Here is a 22,033-nt window from a genome sequence, read left to right as displayed (position 1 = left end):
TCTGACAGTGGATGGTAACACTTGAGGTCTTAAAGAACTGATGTACCTCACCTACCACAATGCACCTACTCAACTTAGTGATGTTATGGGGGTAAAGCACATGAGTACATGACTGATGCCTGCAGGCAATCAGCTTACTACCCTGAGACACCAGCTCTGATCTTTCTCCTTGCGTGCACTTTGCCTGCGTAACACCGAATGCTAAAAGCCCGTAAAATGATTCAGTCCTTTGAAAAAATCCTGCTGAATTATTTTTTGTGCTAAGCGCTCACAATCCGACTGTAAGACATCGTGAATTTTGCAGTTTGCATTGCACTGCATGAGGGGGATTTCCTTTCAATTTATTTTTTATGATTTTCTTTCTTTTTCATTGATCTTTTGTTAGGAGGGGGTGCAAAGAGAAGTGACTGATTAATTTTCCACTATGCCCTTCTGATTTCACTCAGTCTTGACCCTGTCCTTCTCCTCTCAGTGTTAAATAAGCCATCTCTGTGTTAAGAACCACTGCCCCTCTAATTATTGCTATTGCTCTTCTCTGTGCACTTACTGTTGGACGGGATCAGACACACTCTTAGCCCAGTCGTAGCACAGCTGCGGTAATTTTTCAGCATTTAACTTCTCCTCTTATTTTTTTGTATCATTAATTCCACATTGTGGGGGGTGGAAGGAGAGTGGGATAGATGTACTTTTGCTGAAACAGATAGCAGCTTATCTAATGTCTGAACTGGTACAATATTCCGTATGATTGGAAATAATTGTGTTTGCTGGGGAAAAGAGTCCTAGCACCCAAGCGAGCCTCAAACAAGGCCTGTACACTGCTGAGATCTCTTGAAATCCATCAGAAAGGTGACCTTCATCTTTGGATACTAAAAACGGAGAGTAAGAGTTGTGGGGCAGGCTGGTAATAACATCAGCAACTGCAATGTCCCTTTTTAGCACGATATGGGAGGGGGAAAAGAGGTACTTTTACCCAAATGTAAATCAGTGAGCATTTTGGCTTAATATTTTCTTACCTTTCCTCAGAGAAAAGCCAAACTGATGTCCATAACTTCTGATTATTGTGGTGTTGTTACAACTGTTGTAGCATATACATAAAAATATGGGTTACATATAGAATCATAGCGTCATAGAATCATGTAGAATCATTTAGGTTGGAAAAGACCCTTAAAATCATTGAATCCAGTCATAAACTAACACTGTCAAGTCCACCACTAAACCATGTCCCTAAGTGCCATAGCTATATGTCTTTTAAATATCTCCAGGGATTGTGACTGAACCCTGGGCAGCCTGTTCCAAAGCTTGACAACCCTTTTGGTGAAGACATTTTTCCTAATATCCAACCTAAACCTCTCCTGGCACAACTTGAGGCCATTTCCTCTTGTCCTATTTCATGTTACTTGGGAAAAGACACTTGACACCCACCTCACTACAACCTCCTTTCGGGTAGTTGTAGAGTGATAAGGTCTCCCTTCAGCCTCCTTTTCTCCAGGCAAAACACCCCATAAGACTTGCTCTCTAGACCCTCTATGAGCTTCATTGCTCTTCTCTGGACGCACTCCAGCACCTCAATGTCTTTCTTGCAGTGAGGGGCCCAAAACTGTATTCAAGGCACAGCCTCACCAGTGCTGAGTACAGGGGGACAATCATTTCCATAGTCCTGCTGGCCATACTATTTCTGATGCCAGGGTGCTGTTAGCCTTCTTGGCCACCTGGGCACACTGCTGGCTCCTGTTCAGCCGACTGTCAACCAACACCCCCAGGTCCTTTTCCTCCGGGCACCTTTCCAGCCATTCCTCCCCAAGCCTGTAGCATTGCATGGGGTTGTTGTGACCCAAGTGCAAGACCCGGCACTGAGCCTAGTTGAACCTCATATAGTTGGCCTTGGCCCATTGATCTAGCCTGTCCAGATCCCTCTGTAGAGCCTTCCTACCCTCCAGCAGATCAACACTCCTGCTCAGCTTGCTGTCATCTGCAAACTTACTGAGGATGCACTCGATCCCCTCATCCAGGTCACTGGTAAAGATATCAAACAGAACTGGCCCCAGCACTGAGCCCTGGGGAACACCACTTGTGACTGGCTGCCAACTGGATTGAACTCAATTTGCCACCACTCTTTGGGCCCGGCCATTCAGCCAGTTATTTACCCAGCAAAAAGTATGTCTGTCCAAGCCATGAGCAGCCAATTTCTCCAGAAGAATGTTGTGGGAACCAGTGTCAAAGGCTTTACTGAAGTCCAGGTAGACAACATCCACAGCCTTTCCCTCATCTACTAAGTGGGTCACCTTGTCATAGAAGGAGATCAGGTTAGTCGAGCAGGACCTGCCTTTCATAAACCCATGCTGACTGGGACTGATCATCTGGTTGTCCAGTATGTGCCATGTGATGGCACTCAAGATGATCTGCTTCATAACCTTCCCCAGCACAGAGGTCAGAATGACAGGATTGTAGTTCCCTGGATACTCCTTCCAGACCTTCTTGTAGATGAGCATCACATCTGCCAACTTCCAATCAACCGGGACCTCCCCAGTTAGCCAGGACTGCTGATAAATGATTGAAAGTGGCTTTGTGAGCACTTCTGCCAGGTCACTCAATACACTTGAGTGGGTCCCATCCAGACCCATAGACTTGTGTGTGTCTCAGTGGTGTGGCAGGTCACTAACCATTTCCCCTCAGATTATGGGGGCTTCATTCTGCTCTCCATTCCTGTCTTCCAGCTCAGGGGGCTGGGTACCCTGAGAACAATTGGTCTTGCTGTTAAAGACTGAGACAAAGAAGGCGTTAAGTACCTCACCCTTTTCCTCAGCCTTTGTCACTGTGTTTCCTGCCACACCCAATAAAGGATGGAGATTCTTCTTAGCCTTCCTTTTGCTGTTAAAGTATAGAAACAGTTTTTTAAATTTATAGAAGCATTTTTATTGTCTTTTATGGCAGTAGCCAGATTAATTTCTAATTTGGCTTTGGTCCTTCTAATTTTCTCCCTGCATAACCGACATCCTTGTAGTCCTCCTGAGCTTTCTGCCCCTTCTTCCAAAGGTCATAAACTCTCCTTTTTTTCCTTAGTTCCAGCCAAATCTCTCTGTTCAGCCAGACCGGTCTTCCTCTCTGGCTTGTCTTTCAGCACATGGAGATGGCCTGCTCCTATTCCTTTAAGATTTCCTTCTCAAAGAATGGCCAGCCTTCCTGGACTCCTTTGCCCTTCAGGACTGCCTCCCAAGGGACTCTGTTGACCAGGCTCCTAAACAGGCCAAAGTCTGCCCTCTGGAAGTCTAAGGTAGCAGTTCTGTTAACCCCCCTCCTTACTTCTCCAAGAATCAAAACCTACCATTTTGTGATCACTATGCCCAAGATGACCTCCAACCATCACATTGCCCACAAGTTCTTCTCTGTTCATGAACAGGTCCAGCAGGGTGCCTTCTCTAGTTGGCTTACTCACCAACTGTGTCAGGAAGTTATCTTCCACACACTCCAGAAACCTCCTAGACTGTTTCCTCTCCACAGTGTTATATTTCCAGCAGACATATGGCGAGTTGAACTCCCTCATAAGAACAAGGGCTAGCGATTGTGAGACTTCTCCCAACTGCTTATAGAATATTTCATCCGTCTCTTCATTCTGGTTGGGTGATCTATTACAGACTCCCACCATGATATGTACCTTCTTGGCCTTCGCCCTGATTCTTACCCATAGACACTCGACCCTTTCATCACTGTCAGGCTTTAGACAGTCAAAACACACCCTCACATACAAGGCTACTTCACCACCTCTCCTTTCTTGCCTATCACTTCTGAAGAGTTTATAACCATTTATTGCAGCACTCCAGTTGAGCAAGTCATCCCACCATATTTCTGTGATTGCAACTATATCATAGTCTTCCAGCTGCAAAACAGCTTCCAGCTCCTCTTGTTTATTGCCCATGCTGCCTGCATTGGTGTAGATGCACTTCAGTTGGGCTGTTGATCCTGCCACATTTTGGAGGGGAGAAACCCTAAGTCCTATGTGATCATTCTCAGGTTCTTTCATGGTTTCTAACACATCAACAACCCTTGTGTCTTTGTTGCTGCATGGATCTCTATCCCCTACCTCCACAGAGATGGCAGACCAAAGGACCTCGCTAGCACACCATCCCGCAAACTTTGGCGTGCCGCCCCCAGGCTTATCTCTAGCAAGCTTGGTTTTATCCCTTTTTCCCTTCAAATCTGACTTAAAGCTCTTTCAATGAGCTCTTCTAACTCCTGCGCAAAGATCCTTTTCCCCCTTGAGGCAGACATACCCCATCTATTGCCAGCAGGCCTGGTGTCATGTAGAGCAACCCATAAACCCAAAATTTTGCTGGTGACACCAAGGTCAGAGCCAGGTATTGATCTTCTGGCTCTTCCTGTTTCTTCCCTCATAATTCCCTGAAACTGGAAAGATAGAGGAGAACACTACTTGTACTTCTGATCCCTTAACCAGACACCCCAAGGCCCTGGAGTCTCTTGGTTGCCCTCAGACTTCTTGTTGCACCTTCATCACTGCCTACCTGAAAAATCACTAATAGATAATAATTTGAGGTCCATACCAGAGTAGGAAGCTTTCTATTCATATCTTTAACCCAGGCCCCTAAGAACTATATGGCTATAGCTATGCAGAAGAAATTATTGATTCAGTGCAATTACCTGTGATTGCTTGCCCTTTGGATCCTCTTTAGAAGACTCATGTATCACCACTCATGATCTCGAATATCTGGAAGAACTTTGGCTCATGACAAGTTAAACTCATATGATCACATCCACAATAGCGAGTTTTGAACCATTTCACATGCATAAACCTGCACTATGTATATGCTGTCCTGCTTCATTCTTCTTGAGCAGAATTAACAAGACAGTGTTTTCAATCCAAACTAGATACAGTTGCTGGAATATTTCCACCTCCCCAAGCCAAGCTAGGTTTGCCCTACAATTATACCTAAAAGTGCTTAATTTGCACATCCTGTTTATGAAACTAATGACCAGACTGAAAATGAGAGTTATAAGGAGGGTCTCTTTTTCTCTTCAAATAGCAGTATGATATAGCAGCTCAGAGATGTTCTTGTCACAAGACCACTTATTACAGTGAATAGCTCTATAGTATTATATTATTATTTTACAGTCAGTTAAGACATTTATTGAAATTAAACAAGCATTCCCCAAACACCTGCACAATAGACACTTTAAAAACACCTAGTGGTTAACTTTTGACAGGATGCTATGTTGTTGAAATTTAAAAGTAGTTAAGAAATCTTTTCCTTGTTGTGTAGTAAAATGTTTACTCTTTAGCTGAGAATTTCATGAAAATATTTTACAGAACAGACTCCAGCACCACCTTCAAAATTTGCAATATTTGCCTCAGCAAAATACAAACATATATAGAAGCACAGCACTAAATACAATCCCAGACCATATCTTTATATCTAGATTTATTTCTTTGACTACTGGAGCCTGTGGACAGTTTGTTGGCAGCAGTGTTTTTATCTGATCAGAAAGCCAGAGTAATAGTATTGGATGACTTTTAAAAATTGTACTGTGAAAAAGTGTCCAGTAAAATAATTTATGGGATTTTTTTTTTTTTTTAGTGGAATTGTTGGTAGTACGCTGACAATGATCTTTCGTGCCTGGGCTTTGACCATTTTCCAACATTAGCAGGTATTTGTATCACATACTTGGAGCATAAGCATATAATCACACTGAGTTTGAGTTGTAAATAGGTACCTGAAAATCCAACGAAACATGTTCATGCTGACCAGCTTTTAAACTTCCTTGTGTTGTGAAAATACTGGCCATGTCAGAACTTCTTATGGCAAGTAAGTGAAAATAATTTCCTAAACAGGCCTAACGAGTAAAAAATTTGAAAAATTTTAGAACCACTAACAGGTGCTAATATTTACATTTTGAGTGTTGTTAAGTTTTTCAGTTTTCTGTGCCCAGCTGTGAAAACTGTTGATGTAACTTTAGCCACATTGCTGGAAGCCAGGATGCTTCTGTTCCAGTGTCATAAAATAGTGACATGTGTCATATTTATGGGTGAAGTCCTACTTAGGTTGTGTTTGGCTTCACTTTGGTGACAGCTCTGCAGCTAAGTCAATACGGATTTTCATAATGGAGAGAAACCCTCTTGCAATGAACTCTGGTTCATCGATGTGAAAAGCGTGCTCTGTTTACAATGAAACATCGCATAAGCCCCAATCATATAAATGATAATAATAGTCTCAGCACCTATGACTCATCTTCAGAAATAATAAAACTGAACAACAGTAAATGACTTCGGTTAATGCCTAGTCATCATAGTGTGCTTAATTGTAAATGTGTTTTATTTTATTTTAATCCTTAATATTTTCCTTTCTTGGTCAGTAATTGCATGCCTATAGCATTTTCTTCAACAGAAGAAAACTCTGACTTTTATTTATCTTGTATTCTTTATGTACTATGCCATACTATTGCATCATATTATACAGAAGCCATACTAGTCAGATATGATACAGCAGTGTTAGCTATTATTGCATTGTAATAGTCTGGTATTTTAACTGTGAGATCTCCATCGTATTGCATTAATGCCCTTTGTCCTATTAATCTGATATTATTGGAGGGAAAATCAATAGGGAATTGTGAGTATGGTCTGCTAACATTTTCATATCCTATTGGTGCTATTTTTAGTTCATGATATTATACTGTTTTGTGTATCTTGTGGAAATTGAAGCATCAGAAGAGAGAACAGCATGGGAATAACTGTTCATAAATACTCTCTGTGATTAAAAAAGAAGGAAAAAAACCCATCTGATAATGCAATGCAACCTCAAAATTATCTGAATGATCTCTGAATACTTAATAAATTGCTGGCTGACATTTTGGAAGTTATGTTTATATTACGAGATGTTTGTCCTTGGGGTTTGGTGCTTGCATCTGTCAAATCAGGGCCATTTCAAGGGTGGACCGCTGGATAAGGTATCTCTTCCTCCTGCTTTACAGCAATAGTAGCCTTCAGGGGGTCCCTCAAAATCTGGAGGATCATGTTACTAGAGGTCAAATGAGTGTCTTTGAGACTATGTATGGTGACCTGTGGCAGGTCAGGGGGATCTGAAACGAGGGCCAAGTCCTGTCCCTGGCAGCTGGAAGGGGAGGGCAGAGGCACCTGATGCAGGTCCCCATAACAAGTTCAGTGCTCACATTCAAGGTGTCTCCTAACAAGTCTGAAAGAATGAGAATAGTTTTAAGGTGCATGGGAAGTGTTCAATCTGTATAAGGTACAGCAGCTCTGGCAGTCTTGTAGTGTTATACTGATGTTGCCACTGTTGCTGACAACAAAATTTTAGCCTTTCTCCTGTCACCTTCTGTGGTAGCAGGACTGGTTTTCAGTGAGATGCTGTCACTTTGCATAAGCTGGGGAAGGGACCCTGTCCCTACATGTTCATACTTATGCACCCTGTTTGCTTGAGTGGCTTTTGTATTAAAAAATGAGTATATTTTTAAAATATACTGTGCATTGTATGTAATTTTGCATTCAAGTTGAGGACCTATTTTTCAAAATGTTTCCCCTAATATTCAGCTACATTTCAAAGGATTGGCAAATGCTGTTAGAAAATCCTGGAAACATAAAACATTTTGAATATTTCTGTCATTCTGAAGTGTGATTTAGGCATTTCTCTAATTGGCTTGTGCCACTTATTTTAAAAAATGGTAGAGTTCCTGTGGAGCCTTTTATTTCCTTTTTTCAAATGAGAACAGGTTTTGTGCCAGGAGGCTTTGAAGAGAAAACTCTAAGGCTTGGTCCTACCCCTTCCTATTCTTTGGGGATTAAATTGCCTGACTGAGAAATGTGATGATAAAGGGGAGCAGAGAGATGTGATAACCAAAAGAGAGGTAAGGATGAGAGGCGATTTGATTTGGGAGAAGAGAAACTATGTAGAGGAGGAGAAACCAACAGGGAGAAAATGGCTGATGAAAAAAGTAAGGAGAGATCCTGTGATGTGATCTTTCTTGTGTCATACATAGGAATACACTTTATCTTGAGAGCAATACATTAACAGAAGATGTTTATATGTGAAGTTACTGTTGAGACAGTTTCTGATTATTTATAAAACAAAGTAATTACTACATGGCCATTGACATTGATATCTTGAGAGGAAAATAGTGAAATCAGCAGTGAAGTTTCTCCTAAACTGTAGCCCTCTGGTACCCTTAACTTTTCTCAGTTCTGACTTAAATATGTTCAGTGAGCAAGGTTTGTTTCATGAAAATTCTTAAAATTGGCTCAAACTATGAAGTGAATGATGTTATGTAAGTGCAGCGATGACTTATTGTATTGTAACTAAGCAGAAACACCTCATTGTCCTTCAGCAGAGCAACATCTGCTGCTAAAGAACGCATTTGGTTGAGGCATATCTTGCTGCTGAAGGGCTCTCCCTCTAGCAAACCACCAGCAGCTATGGTGGTGTTACTCCAGATGTCTGTGTCTCACCCACATTGTTCCTGGGATGCTGCTGAGAGGATAAAGCTTGCTCCCTGGGAAGGGGACACATTCACTTTGCACGTGCCATCGTCAGAAATAGTTGCTCTGCTCAGAATGAGGACTTTGAAATATGGTGTTTTCAGTTCTGTGACAAAAAGCTTTTCATGCACTTTGGAGGATCATTAGCTTATGAAAAAGGGAGTCTGATGATGGGAAAAAGCCCCTGGAACAGACGTTTATCTCTAACACGCATGGTGTCACATCTTGTTCAACCTAGTCAAGCTCAGGCTTGTAGTGGGGAGAGGGGACAGCTGTTTTGATCTAATATATTTAGCAGCATCCATTTTACAAAAGAATTCCCTATTCTTTTATGGGGGCAAATGTCTTCTAGTTGTACACAGTCTTTCCCAAAAACTGTACTTTTGACTGAAATCCTGACCTGATATATGAAACTGTGGCACAGTAATGTTAGCTGTAAGCTTCAGTAGGAAATTAATGTCCTTCAGTTCAAAAGGGTTTTTAAATATTATAAACCTATATTTCAATAATCCAAGTGTGTGATTTAGACAGACCACTTCAAGCATCATCCCTCAGATATTCCTGGTCTTTTTTTTTTGCTCATAAATGATTATTCATTACTTCAGTGCATTATAATAACCCCTCTATAACTCAGAGCTCCATTAATCTGGGCATTGTGCATGGAAAAAAAAGAGGAGGAGAAAAGAAAAGAAGAGGAAAAAAAAACCAGCCCACATTCCTGAGATCATACCACATAGATGTGAGGAATCTACATTAAATAAACCTAAATAAAAGGTTAAAATGAATTGTTATTTATAACAGGTCATATTTTTTATTCATTTTCCACCTTTATCTCAGCAAACTTCAATCGAAGTCAGTGGGAACTTGACCTGATAAAAAGGGTCTTTGTGTGTGGTTTATCACTGTCTTATCTGAACATGTTACGAACAGCAAAGAATTGAACCTGATATTACTTGCATCAAGAAGGTATTACTTGTCCTGTCTTCAAGGAAAACTAGAAACAGATTATTGAAATGATCTCTCCAAGAAAATGGAGTATTTTGTAACAGACAGAGAAATACGGTATTTGTCTCCCAGTCATTTGCATTAAGAAATCAAAAATTTTTCCTCTGCTATAAACTTGGCTAATTTTAAAGGTTGTATTTATACAGACAAAAGAGATGGGAGTCTCAGCTACCAAAGCATTAAAGTGTCATCTCAGAGGGAAAGGTCTTACTGCTGTGTATTTTCCTCCCTCATCACGTTATGCCCCAAACATACTATGTTATTTTAATAAAATGGGTCCCTACTCTTTCATCTCAAAATCACACAGAAAGTACGTGAGGAAATCAGCAAAGAGGTGTGACTACCCCTTCGACAGTCTCTGGATATTTGCTGTGTTTAATTGTTGAAGAGAAAACCCAAAAGGGGCCAACATTGAAAATCAAAATAATTGCCTGTGGATTTTAATTGATTGCCTTCCATTCAGGGTTCGTGGTAAAAAATACGAAAATTTGGCATTTAAATAGAAAATCGAAGGGTTTTTGCTCAGAATCATGCGTCCAAAGTATCTGTACCATATGTGCTGGACTGTGCTCACCCAGAGTTTGCACAACTTTCGTTCCAGTAAACAGATGTCCTGAAATGACAGTAAAGACAACAGAAATTTGGAGAAGCCCAGAAAGACACAGGAACCATCCTTAGCAGTTCTGTCCTGAGGTAAGCATGTGGATGAAAGAAGAGCAGTGTCTGTATGACACAAAAGCGCATTTCCATTCGCTTTTTGGGGATTTCATCACGGCCATGAGTGTTTTACTGAACATGTACTGTGCTTTCTTTTTTAATCTAAAAATATTTTTCAATGCATCTCTTATTATTTATCTCAATGCAAACACTTGCTACCAAAGAGTAGGGTAAATAATGAAAAATACAGCATCGCTTGTATAAAGACACAAAAATATATGGGAGACGCAAATGCTGAAAAGAAATCCAAACAAAAAACCCCCAACTAATTGCATAATGCAACGTAGAAAAGGAAAAGCAGAGGATAAGAAGAGGAGAATAAGAAGATGAGATATTGTTCCTTTCTGAATCTGCTGAGACTCATCCCACTCTCTGGAGAGAGACTCCCAGTTGCAGGAGAGGAATCTTCCTGATGCAGTCTTGTGATAAATTTTCTGGAAAATGAAGATAATTTAAATCTCTCAAGCTACTGAAACAGTTATAAATCTAAGAGTTAAGATATATTTAAAAATATAAATAAAGCATTTCATGGATTCCTCCATGGTTGCAGAACTAAATTATTCAGTATCAATTATAAACCAAATATTAATGCTTAGTGAATAATTCACAATTAATATTTTATTCAATGAAATTAGCTCCTTTTGCTGCTTGTGGAATATCCTCATTTTATTTTTTTCAGTTTGATTTGGTGTGACATCCTCACTAGCATTTTGGCAAAGTTTATTGCCATGTCCCCTTGAACTGCTCAAAAAATGGATCGTTCTTTATACTCATGGTTTAATGTTTAGGTGCTTTGTGATTGGGCAGATTTGTCTCATGGCATTGTGTAAATTGCCTGATTAGATTAGCGCATGGGCTTTTCTTGCATGAATACACAGCTATGGATCTGCCATTCATTTTCTTCAAATATTTGTGCACACGGGTGTGAAACTCACTTTTTGCAGATACTCATGCAAGTAAAATGTGATTGAATGAGTGTTTCTGAAAAACAAACACATGCAGAAGTTCATGACGGCTGCAGCAAATTCTTCAAACAATTTGCATGAATAATCTCAGGAACCTTTCTCAGGCTTTCTCAGGTTTCTCCCTTTTTGAAAGTTTCTCAGATCAAAACTCTTCTTGAATGTTTATCATGAGTTCAATTATTGGTTTAGTGCAGCTGCTCTCCTGGAACACTTTGTTCAGCTTTCTTGCATCTGTACAAATTGTCTGACCCCCGTTCTTTGCAATGTAACAGCTTTACTGCTATTATAATTACTAGCCTGTACATACGAGTCCCTCCTTTTTAAGGTCATTCCCGGAATGCAAACATTCACACTGCTGTGTGAAAAAAGAGGGGAGAAAAATGTGTTAATTCATTTGCCATGGACAGTTAGGAGGATACTGTTCACAGGAAAACAAAGGCGAAACACATCATTCAGTCACAATACATGTCAAGTAAGCTTTACAATGATCATGGGAAGATTTCCCTTTCAAAAAAGTATAGGACTTCTTTTTGCCTCATTTTTCTGGTTAGGACATTTGTGGAGAAACACTGTAAATTCTATGTGTTTCTTATGTAAACCCTTCTGATTATGGGTTCTTTTTCATCTCATGTGATGAGCCACAGAGGAAATCTCGGGAGACAATGCAGCTCTGATCACCTCCCATGAAAGTGACGGGGGTTGTCTGTTCCCATTCCTGAAAGCTAAAGACAAAGACATGCACATTTTAATGCATATATTTATTTTTAATTCTTACCTACCTTCTGTCAAAAATTCATTGCCATTACTTGTACCCACAGTCAAATCCCATCATGAAACGCACGAATTAATACCAGCAAGAGTTGAGCTTCCTTTCTCAACCAAATAATCCCAGAATTATGTTTCTGTGAGTGTTTAGAAAGGCAGGTCTAGTTCAAAATGTTTGTCCTGTTTAAAAATTCAACACCATATGGTTTCACTTTGTCCCTTCCCTCTCAGAAGTTCCTCTATCACCTGATGGTACCCCATGAAGGAAATATTTGTTGTGTGAAAAATAAATTATTTTGTTTTGAAATTGCTTCCTCTTTTTATGTTTATTTTTTGTTTCAATCCACATCAGAGCCAAATAAATATTTTTCCATCTTTTTTTGGGGTCTTGAGATGGAGTTACTTCTATATTTGAGCATTCTAAATTATTCTGCATCTGGGTTTTTTTCTGACAAATAATAGTTTCTGTTGAGTGTTCATCAAGATATTTCCAGCAAAATGAGTTCCTGAATAGAAATTAATTGGTCATCAAAATATGCAAAATTTGTGATGAAAAACTGGGGGTGGGGTGGGGGGGGTGGGGTGTTAAGAAAATGCAGATATGGTGACACAGCTGTATTGTGCAATCTTGCTCAAATTTCACCATTTCCCAGAAAAATTCTGCAGAATGAAAAGGATAAATCTGGCACAACTCCCTTTGCAGTGCAGCATTCGCAGCAGCTCAATTCCATGCTGTTGTTCCAGCTGAAATATCCCTTAAACAGGAGTGAAGCAGTACCTGGAGCAACCAATTTGTCTCTTTTTCTGAACCCCTAGGTCTCACCTTACTGAACCCTTCTATATTGTTAAAGTCTTAATTTATCAAGAGCATCTTCAAAACTGACTAGTTCTGTTGTATGCTGATGTGGGGAGCTGTTAAATCAGTAGGAGAAAGTATATTTTCTCTACCACTAATTAAGTGTCCCATTTTTTCTGTTGTTTGAATGTTGTTGAATGTTGTTGAATGTTGTGCATTTCATAAAACTCTTTCATAATCTGTGAGGTTTCACATTCAACTGGGTTTCAGTAACAAGGTAATAGACTTGTTTCAGAGCTTCTTATTCCCCTAGAATTTACATTAATTTTAAAAATTATGTGTAAAGAAACCTCATGAGAACTAGAACAACATAAGACTGTCCCATAGATCCATTTCTAGTTTGCAAGAGAGGCTGGTTAATGAGATTTTCTATTGCCAAAGCTGTTGGGTTTGCAGCTCAGACTTTAAAACAAATTAAAACTTTATTTCTGACTGGTATGTAATATCAGGTAGGATATTGGGATTTTAAGGTTTCAATGCAAACATTAAGAAAATCTGTTACCATAATAGATTTTTAAGAGTATATCTAGTTGTTCTGTATGATTTAAATGGAGTGTATAATACTTGGCTTCTGATTCAGGAGAACAGTATTTTACATGACCAAAAAAATCTGTGTTTCAGAAATTGTCTATATTGCTAAATTGGGTTTTTAGAAGGTTAGGACAAGATTCACTCTTTCTCTTATACTGGGATAAATTTAACCTCATTGGAATTATAATGATATAAGGGAGATCAGAAATGGCTCCCTGAAGATCCGAGCTCAGTGCAAAATCTGAGTTTTAATGTGTGTCATTAGGTGACACCATGCAAATCTCTGGAGCATGTGGGTGCACTGAATATATTTCTTTGGAAAAGCTGACAAGGTTTTTGGTATTTGGGTCAGTTAGGTTAAATGTGTTGAGACAGATTAACAAAATGGTAGGGAATAAGAGCTAGTCTTAATAAGGTACAAAAAGTGAACATAAAGTCAACAAAATAGAAATAGACGAGCAAAATAAACTCCTAGTGTGTCAAAAGCCATTGTCTGCAATGCAGAAAAAGTGCTTTAAGAAGAAATTTATTTATTGTGTTTCAGTAACTCCTGGTTTGCTTGTTTCTCATGCAAGTGAAACAATTGTTTTCTAACCTCCAGAAGCTAACATAGGATCTGAAAGTCAAAATGGATTCTCCTCTCCTCCTGCACTGTCTCCAAAAATTAAGATGTTATAAACTAGATTTACACCTTCACGTACATCAGTCAGTGGGAATTCCGTCTCCATCTCAACATGAGGCAAATTTACGTTGATGATACGGCATGAAGATGAGGAAGAGAGTGTGAGCTGAGCGTCAAAGTTTCATTTGCCTGGATGGGAAATAAAAATGTTGAATTTGTGTTGAAAACTCAGCAGGTTGTGGCAGAGCATTGGCAATTTTCATTCATAAGCCTGGGTAGATTTTGTGCTTAAGGTTTGATATAGAATTAGTGAGTGTGCACATAAAGCCCATATTCCACTTACAAAGTCAGTTGTCAGAATAATGCAACACTCTGTGGGAATTACAAAGAGATTTCAGATATATCAGTGCAAACACTAGATAAATAGACCCATTAATAAATGAGGTAGAATAGGGAAATCTGTGATGAATTGTAAAATGGCTGAGTAGATGAACAGCATTTATAAATATGTCCTAACTTAGATGAACAGGAAAAAGAGGTATAGCTAATTTGAAAGTCATGAAGAGCTGGAAACCTTGCAGATTAAACTATTATTAAATAATAGGTGGAAGAAGGCTTAGAAAAATACACAGTTTTGAACCAATAAATCATACACTTTTGGGCTGTCTATACTCTTAGTTTTAGAAGGAACATTGTATGTACAAAAAAAAGAAAAAGTAAAATAGGCATGATGAGAGTAAGGGTGAACTGAATTTACTGTTTACTAAACATGAGAAAGAAGAAAATAGAGGTTTGATTTGTGAAGGTGTTCAGGATTTCATATTAGTGTATGAAAAATTGAAAGTATTTAGGATCGGGAACACGAAATAAGATATATCAGTGATGCTTTAGATGGATGACTGTTATGGTGAAAAGAGCTAGCATCTCTGCAATCATGAGAGAGAAACTGCTGACATTGGTCATTAAGAACTACTCTCAACTGTTTGTTTGATTTGTTTAAATGAGAAATGGACTGCTGAAGAATTGTTGTTGCCTGTGTTGCAATTCTTCAGATATTGTACCTACACATGCACATCCTGGGATAAAAGCATGTGGCTAACTGATGAATATTCCTACTGGATATGAGCTTAAACTATACTGGTAGCCAAAGTTTTGTCAATGCTGAAGGATGAGGTTGATGAAATAATAGTCATTCACCGATAATCAAGGAGGGTGTTGTGAATTTATACCATCCTTCATTAAGGTGCCAAAACTATTAACAAGCTTAGCTGGTTAGAAAACATGAAGTTCTGTGGTTTGTGGGTTTTGCAGACTCTTTCATACCCCAGTTTTATCTCATCAGATTTCCGTAAGCACCATGATTATCCACTGTCCATACTAGGAACTTTATGAGTTGGTCTAGAAAACAGCAGTCTCTTGGAAGTAGAAATAATAAGAAAGTTGATGGTGGAAAGGGGAGGGTTGATTCTTCAAACCATTATACTGTTTTAAAAGGTTCATTTGATTGCTATTCAGTCTGTCTTGAAGAGTGGGAATATCATTATTCACACCAAAGACAAATTCATTTGAAAGGTCTGAATGACACAAGATGGAGCTGCTAATGACAGAGTCTAACTTCAATTAAGCAAATAATAAAGACATTAATAACAGATCTGCAGAAACTGACAAATGTTACTGGTGGTTGGAAGATACTTGCCAAATCAAATGAATGAACAATGTGCCATAGATTGATCTCATCTTGTGTTTGTTTAGATATTGATTATGCTAGGGCTTTGCCTCTTGATTTGGTGTCCCTAGTTCCTCTGTCTCAGGGTGTGTGCTGCAATCCAGACCATATAACAACCTAAAAGAAAAAAGTGTTTCCAGGCTAATGTGACTATTTAGATCAAATCTGAACAGAATTGGTTTGTATGTTGATAAATTTCCACTGACATAAAGAAAATGAGTGGTATCATCTAGAGTTGGTGACATTATAACTGCTTTATCTAAAGGAGAAAAAATTTATTGCACTTGTAAGCAACCTTGCAATTTCAGATCTGGAACAGGCAATGTAAAGAACAGCAAGATGTAACCAAGGAATCTGGCTTTTTGCATCCTCAGCATACAACCTACCATATTAGTGAGGAGTGTTTGTGTCCATGAGTTGGAAGACATATCTCTTTGATATGGACTCAGCCAGTGCAGGCACTCTGTTCAAACTATGAAAGAAAATGCATTTGACATCTTGCTCCACTATGTCAGGTGTACCCCAGACAGTTTCTTGACACCATAAAGACCTTAGGCTCTTATAGAAAAGTGCCTTGACTCTGCCTGTTGCATTATTTGAATGCAAACATGCTTTCAGTGAACAGGCTTATTAAGAATGGTCTGAGATCCAGAGGAGGACAAAAATCAGTCAAAAGCTATGATGATGGTGATGGTGGTGATGATGATCATGAAGATGATGATATTAGGATATTAATGTTCATTCAAAACAAGAAAATTGACACTTATCAATGTCTTGATTTATAACAGGTGTAGCTCTAGACCACAGATTTAGACTTACTTTAATGTCATTTTCATCTTCCCTTTCCTGGACACAAATTATATATTGTCATTAAAGAAATATAATTACTCTTTTATTCGATTTGAAGGGAAATATATCAGTGTGATCCTCTGCACTGTGGTGACACTTTGTTTCTCTCTTCTCTAAAGCCAGACAGATGGTATCTTTAGCTGTATGCCAGAATATTTCTTGATGTCAGAGAAACTATTGGTGAAGCTTCAGTGCTGCAACAGCATCTGAAAAGAGTCTGTTCCATGAAAGAGAACATTGTTTGTCAGACCTCTGACTGCATTTTGCACGTTTCAGTATATACAGAATCCCAGGCCAGGCAGTAAGCAAACTGTTTTCTCATGCTCAAATAATAATTTGAATGCTAATCTGTGGATGGTTATGGTTGGAAAAGACCTTCCTGTTGTATTCTAAGAGTACTGATGATAAAGGTGGAAAAAATACTCCTGAGCATTTTCTCTTTAATATTAACATCTGGGTCTTATAGTGAATAATCATGTACAAAGTTGCCTCCTGATTTTGCACTGTTTGCAGGATTACATTTGCCTTACTAAATGCATGAACACATCTGACCTCATAACTTTCACAGCAGTATGACATCATCACTATTCATAGGAACACTCCAGATGGTGACAAAAGACTGAGACCAGGAATTCTAATTTCAGTAGTTATCATATCTTATTAATATATCCTTCTCACTCCTGACTGTCACAGCAATAAAAATATCATGTAACTTCTTTTCCGTTTATCTTTATATTTTTAAAAATCCATTTCAGCAGAAAACACTACTCTGATATCCTCTCCCACATTCCAGTGACTGAAGCTTGTGTCCATGCTTCGAGAGGATTTTTTTTAATATATAAATTATATAAAATATTTATGGATAAAATACATATGGATAAAATATATATGGATTTGATGGATGGACCATTCGGTGGACAAGGAATTGACTGGATGGTCACACTCAAAGACTTGTGGTCAAAAGCTCGATGTCCAAGTGGAGAGCAGTGAGAGTGCCATTCCTCAGGGGCTGGGATTGGGACTGGCGCTGTTTATCATCTTTGTTGGCAACATGGACAGCGGGATCGAGGCACCCTCAGCAAGTTTGCCGATGATGCCAAATTGTGTGTCAACATGCTGAGGGAAGGGATGTGCCATCCAGAGGGACCTGGACAGGCTGGAGAGGTGGGACATGCAAACCTCATGGAGTTCAACAAGGCCAAGGGCAAGGTCCTGCAAATGCGTTGAGACAATTATAAACACAAATACAGGCTGAGCGATGAGTGGATTGAGACCAGCCCTGCAGAGGAGGACTTAGGGGTATTAGTGGACGGAAAACTGACTGTGAGCCAGCAATTTGCACCCACAGTCCAGAAAGCCAACTGTCTCCTGGGCTGCATCCAGAGAATTGTGGCAAGCAGGTTGAGGGAGGGGATTCTCCCCCTCTGCTCCACTCTCATGAGAACCCCCCCTGCAGTGCTGTGTCCAGCTCTGGGGGCACCAACATCAGAAGGACACAGACCTGCTCGAACGGGGCCAGAGGAGGCCATGAAGAAGCTCGGGGGGCTGGAGCACCTCCCCTGTGAGGACAGGCTGAGAGAGTTGGGGGGGTTCAGCTGGAGAAGAGAAGGCTCCAGGGAGACCTTAGAGCAGCCTCCCAGGACTTAAAGGGGCTACAGGAAAGGTGGGGAGGGACTCTTGATCAGGGAGGGTAGGGATACGACGAGGGGTAACAGTTTTAAACTGAAAAAGAGAAGATTTAGATTAGATATAAGGAATAAATTCTTTATTGTGAAGGTGGTGAGGCCCTGGCACAGGTTGCCCATAGAAGCTGTGGCTGCCCCCTCCCTGGAAGGGTTCAAGGCCAGGTTGGACGGGTCTTTGGGTACCCTGGGCTAGTGGAAGATGTCCCTGCCCATGGCAGGGGGTTGGAACTAGATGATCTTTAAGGTCCCTTCCAATCCAAACCATTCTGTGTCTACAATTCTATGATATGATCCTGTTAATTTGGCCTGACTTTTCAAATGTGTACACAGACATGATATATTTATAAGCAAAAAGACTGCCTTTCCATTCATCCTACTGCAGGCTATTTTTACTGAGCCAAACCTCTCATTTGAACAGAAGTGATAATCAAAGAGACCTAAGTAGTAAGGCACAGTGATGTATGAAAGTGTGGCTTTGGTGATGAGAATGGTAGCTCAGGAAAGGTTGTGAGGATTGCCAGGTGGGTAACAGCAAGAGCAGCTGCAGTTTTATTCTTATATATATCCTTTTGATTTGCGCTTTGAATCTGCACTGTTCGCTGCCTTGCATGTCAGAATGAGTAACTCTGCAAAAGGATGCTGTAGAACCATTTATGGCAAAAAAAAGATAAAAATGCTTGTCAAAATGGTAACTTCAGGTAAAAAAATCTGTTTTCTTCATACACCTGGAAAAACTGGCAGGTTAATACCCTTCCAACTAATTCTTTAGAAAGACCCTGAAAAACCTATCATCTGCTTTGCAAAGCACTTCAGTGGCTCCAACCCACTTAATGAATTTGCATGTAGGGTATTTATACTTAAGTGCCTTTAGTCTTTATTGTTCTTGGGACAAGGATCTTGCTCTTCATATTTTAGGATGTATTTGAAAGTGCTGGAGTAGACTAAAGTGTTCTTATAGAACTTGATTGTTGATAAATCCTCTTCGTCCCAAAAACCAAGTAATGGAAATATTTGAATTGCAAAACTCACCCTTGTGAAACTGCATGATGTTAGTTCAGCTCCCCAACGCAGTTAAATAGTATTGCAATGCATTCACACATTAAAGATGCTCCTGGAATATCTTCACTGTGGAATGTCTGAATGTTCTTTCAAAAGTTTGTTTTGGACACAGTTGTCTAAAGTCTTAAGTCAGTAAAGGAGGGAAAAAACAAAAGCAGATATGAAAGGATTTTGCTATCTGTGTAGATGGTGAGCCTGGTCTAATGGGTGGCCTTAGGTCTACATGTCTTCAAAATACTACATAGATGTACTCATTCTGAATTTCTGTGTGAAACTCTGGATAAGCACAGTAGGAAATTATTCCTAAAGTATTAGTGTAGTGATGGAAAGTCTTTCGTGTTTTAAATGTTGTTTGTCTCTCCATCGTGCTCTTGTCTTTCTCAATGTCTGGCTGAGGAGGTTTCCTGGAGCAGCCAGAAGCAGAGTATGGGTTTCCACCACATCTCCATTCAGCAGCAGATGGGCTGGAAACTTCAGAAGGAAGCTGACAGCTCCAGTGGGGCCATCCCATATCTCGCATCTCAGAGTCCCCCTGGGCCAGGAGGAAATCCTGATTTTTAATGTCTGTAGTGACCTTTCACAGGTTCCACATGCCTCCTTTAGAAGAGGCAAGCTGGTGTTTTGGAAATTGGTGCTAAAATGTCCCCCTGTCAAATGCTTCCGGAGACAACCACCCCAGACACAATGCTGTCAGTGGAATGGTATTTCCATAAGCTTCTTAGTTCCACAGAGGAGGATACAGCACTGGTGCTGAGTCTCACCAGTGCAATTTATACTGGATTCATAGGTGTAATGTGCTATATGTACAGCACTGTGTGTATTACACTTTACTAGTTAAGGTATGATAAAGTGACATCAGTTGACAGGGGACTGATATTCACAAAAAGATATGTTTTACTTTGTGAGCACACTTTTTTTAAATAACTTTTTGGTCTTTGATTAGTTGAAACTTTGTGAAAGGTAAGCACTTTTATGCGCTAATGTTCAAATGAGAGCATTTGTGCCAAAAGGAATCCCCTTTCTTTTGGATATTCACCATTAGTTTCCTTTTGGGGTTGCTTTTCTCAACGAGAACAATTTTGCTTTTGATGATTGTACTGTTGAATCAGAGACTTGTGCAGCCGCTTCACCCTTCCCACAGCCCATAGCATACAAGAAAGCCGCAGGCACTGAAGTATTTTTGCAAATCAAATAAAAACGCCACCAATGCTTCAAAAGAACACCCTTTTCGAATGCTGTATTTTTTGTCCAGCACTTTTTATTTACCAGGTAACACTGCCAAGGTCCTGACATCCAGAATTTTCCTTGCACAAAAAGCAAAAGTCAAAGCCTTGCACCTCTCTGGAGCGTGCTGTGGGTTCTGGTGGCTGAGACTGGAAGTATCTTCTCCTCCCAACTCAGCACCATGGGTGAGGACATGACAGAGAGGCTCAGCACCGCTGTGTGCTGGTTTTGTTTGAGGCACCTCAGAACCTCCAGTCAGCATTCCTGTGGGATTTGTAGGGTTAGTTATTGTAAGAATCACGATTCAGAGACCAAGGAAAGATGATTTGACTGTATGTCCACTAAACGTGGGGCAGAAACCAAGAGAGTTTAATAGGATTTTCTTTTTTTCCTGGCAGGTAGGAAAAGGGCAATCCTTGGTATCAGAGGTCTTTGTACAAAAAGTGGTGGCTAATTTGTCATTCAGGATTTATGAAAGAGGTTTTCTCATTTTCATTACCTGTAAAGAACAAATCAAATACTAGCTTTCCAGTCCTGAAAATTAGTACACTCTAGAGAGCCAATTAAACATTATTCGCATGTCTCAGCCCCCTATTAGTGTTCTTCTTTTAAAGCACACTCCAAGTCTTCCTCACAAGCCAGGTAGTTGCTATTATCAGACTAATTTAAGAAGAGTTATCATTATAATATAGCTTTTGCAATTATAGGATATACTAGGTGGCAAGACAGCATGGCTTTGCATTGCCAAGGTGAAAAACAAATTCAGTGTTCAATCAACCTGAGAGAAAAAGGACAATTCTCATTTGCATAAACATGTAGCCACGGAAACTAGATGCACAAAGGTATAAGGAAAAGAGACCTATTTTACATGATGTGCATAGAATATTTGACAGTTTAGATTGGAGGCGTCACTGATGTGGGTAGGAATGGTGCAGTTGGTTGCCATGGATATGATTTTCCCTACTGGCAGTGCAAAGATTGGCAGGGATGAATGCTAAAAAAAAAAAAAAAAAAAGACACACACACACACACACACACAGAGAGGCACACACATAGAGACACACACACACACATGCATGCACACAAAAACACCCAAACCACTGCAACACTCCGGCAACCTTATTCTCTTCTTTTGTTGAAAAGCTGTATATCCTTTTTTTTGCTAATGACAGCTCATCTACTATGCAGTGTAATCTAGAAACACTGATATTTCTATAATAAATCATTTATGTACAGTATGTATTTACATTCTGCACATAAATGCAGTGTGTATTTACATACTGCACACAAAGCCATAGACATATAAGGTATATTTTATATGCATATATTCTATGAAATAGATAGCAAGATATTTAATATTTAGGGAAAAAAGTCTATGTATGTGTCAATAATAAGATTCTTTTTTCCTCCTTTAGGTTAAAATGTGAGACACTCATCAACCTTTATATATACATTCAAACTTGTACTGCAAAATATGCATACCACTGTATAAATGTGCATTTGTGCAAAAAGAAAGATAAATGATTTTTCAC

General features: G+C 39.6%; 1 long non-coding RNA gene across 1 annotated transcript in view; it reads left to right on the top strand.

The window, feature by feature from the left end:
* The first annotated feature begins 5,601 nt into the window (after window positions 1-5,601).
* The window catches only part of LOC141938381 (uncharacterized), a 64,670-nt gene continuing 48,238 nt past the window's right edge, over window positions 5,602-22,033 (top strand). The window contains exons 1-2 of the long non-coding RNA XR_012627248.1: window positions 5,602-5,658; window positions 10,104-10,195. This is a non-coding gene — a long non-coding RNA (uncharacterized LOC141938381). The remainder of the gene's footprint in view (window positions 5,659-10,103; window positions 10,196-22,033) is intronic.

Source organism: Strix uralensis, chromosome Z (assembly GCF_047716275.1).
Source record: "Strix uralensis isolate ZFMK-TIS-50842 chromosome Z, bStrUra1, whole genome shotgun sequence".
Lineage (NCBI taxonomy): Eukaryota > Metazoa > Chordata > Aves > Strigiformes > Strigidae > Strix > Strix uralensis.
Note: the sequence above shows the minus strand (reverse complement) of the source record. Positions and strands in the feature narration are given on the sequence as shown.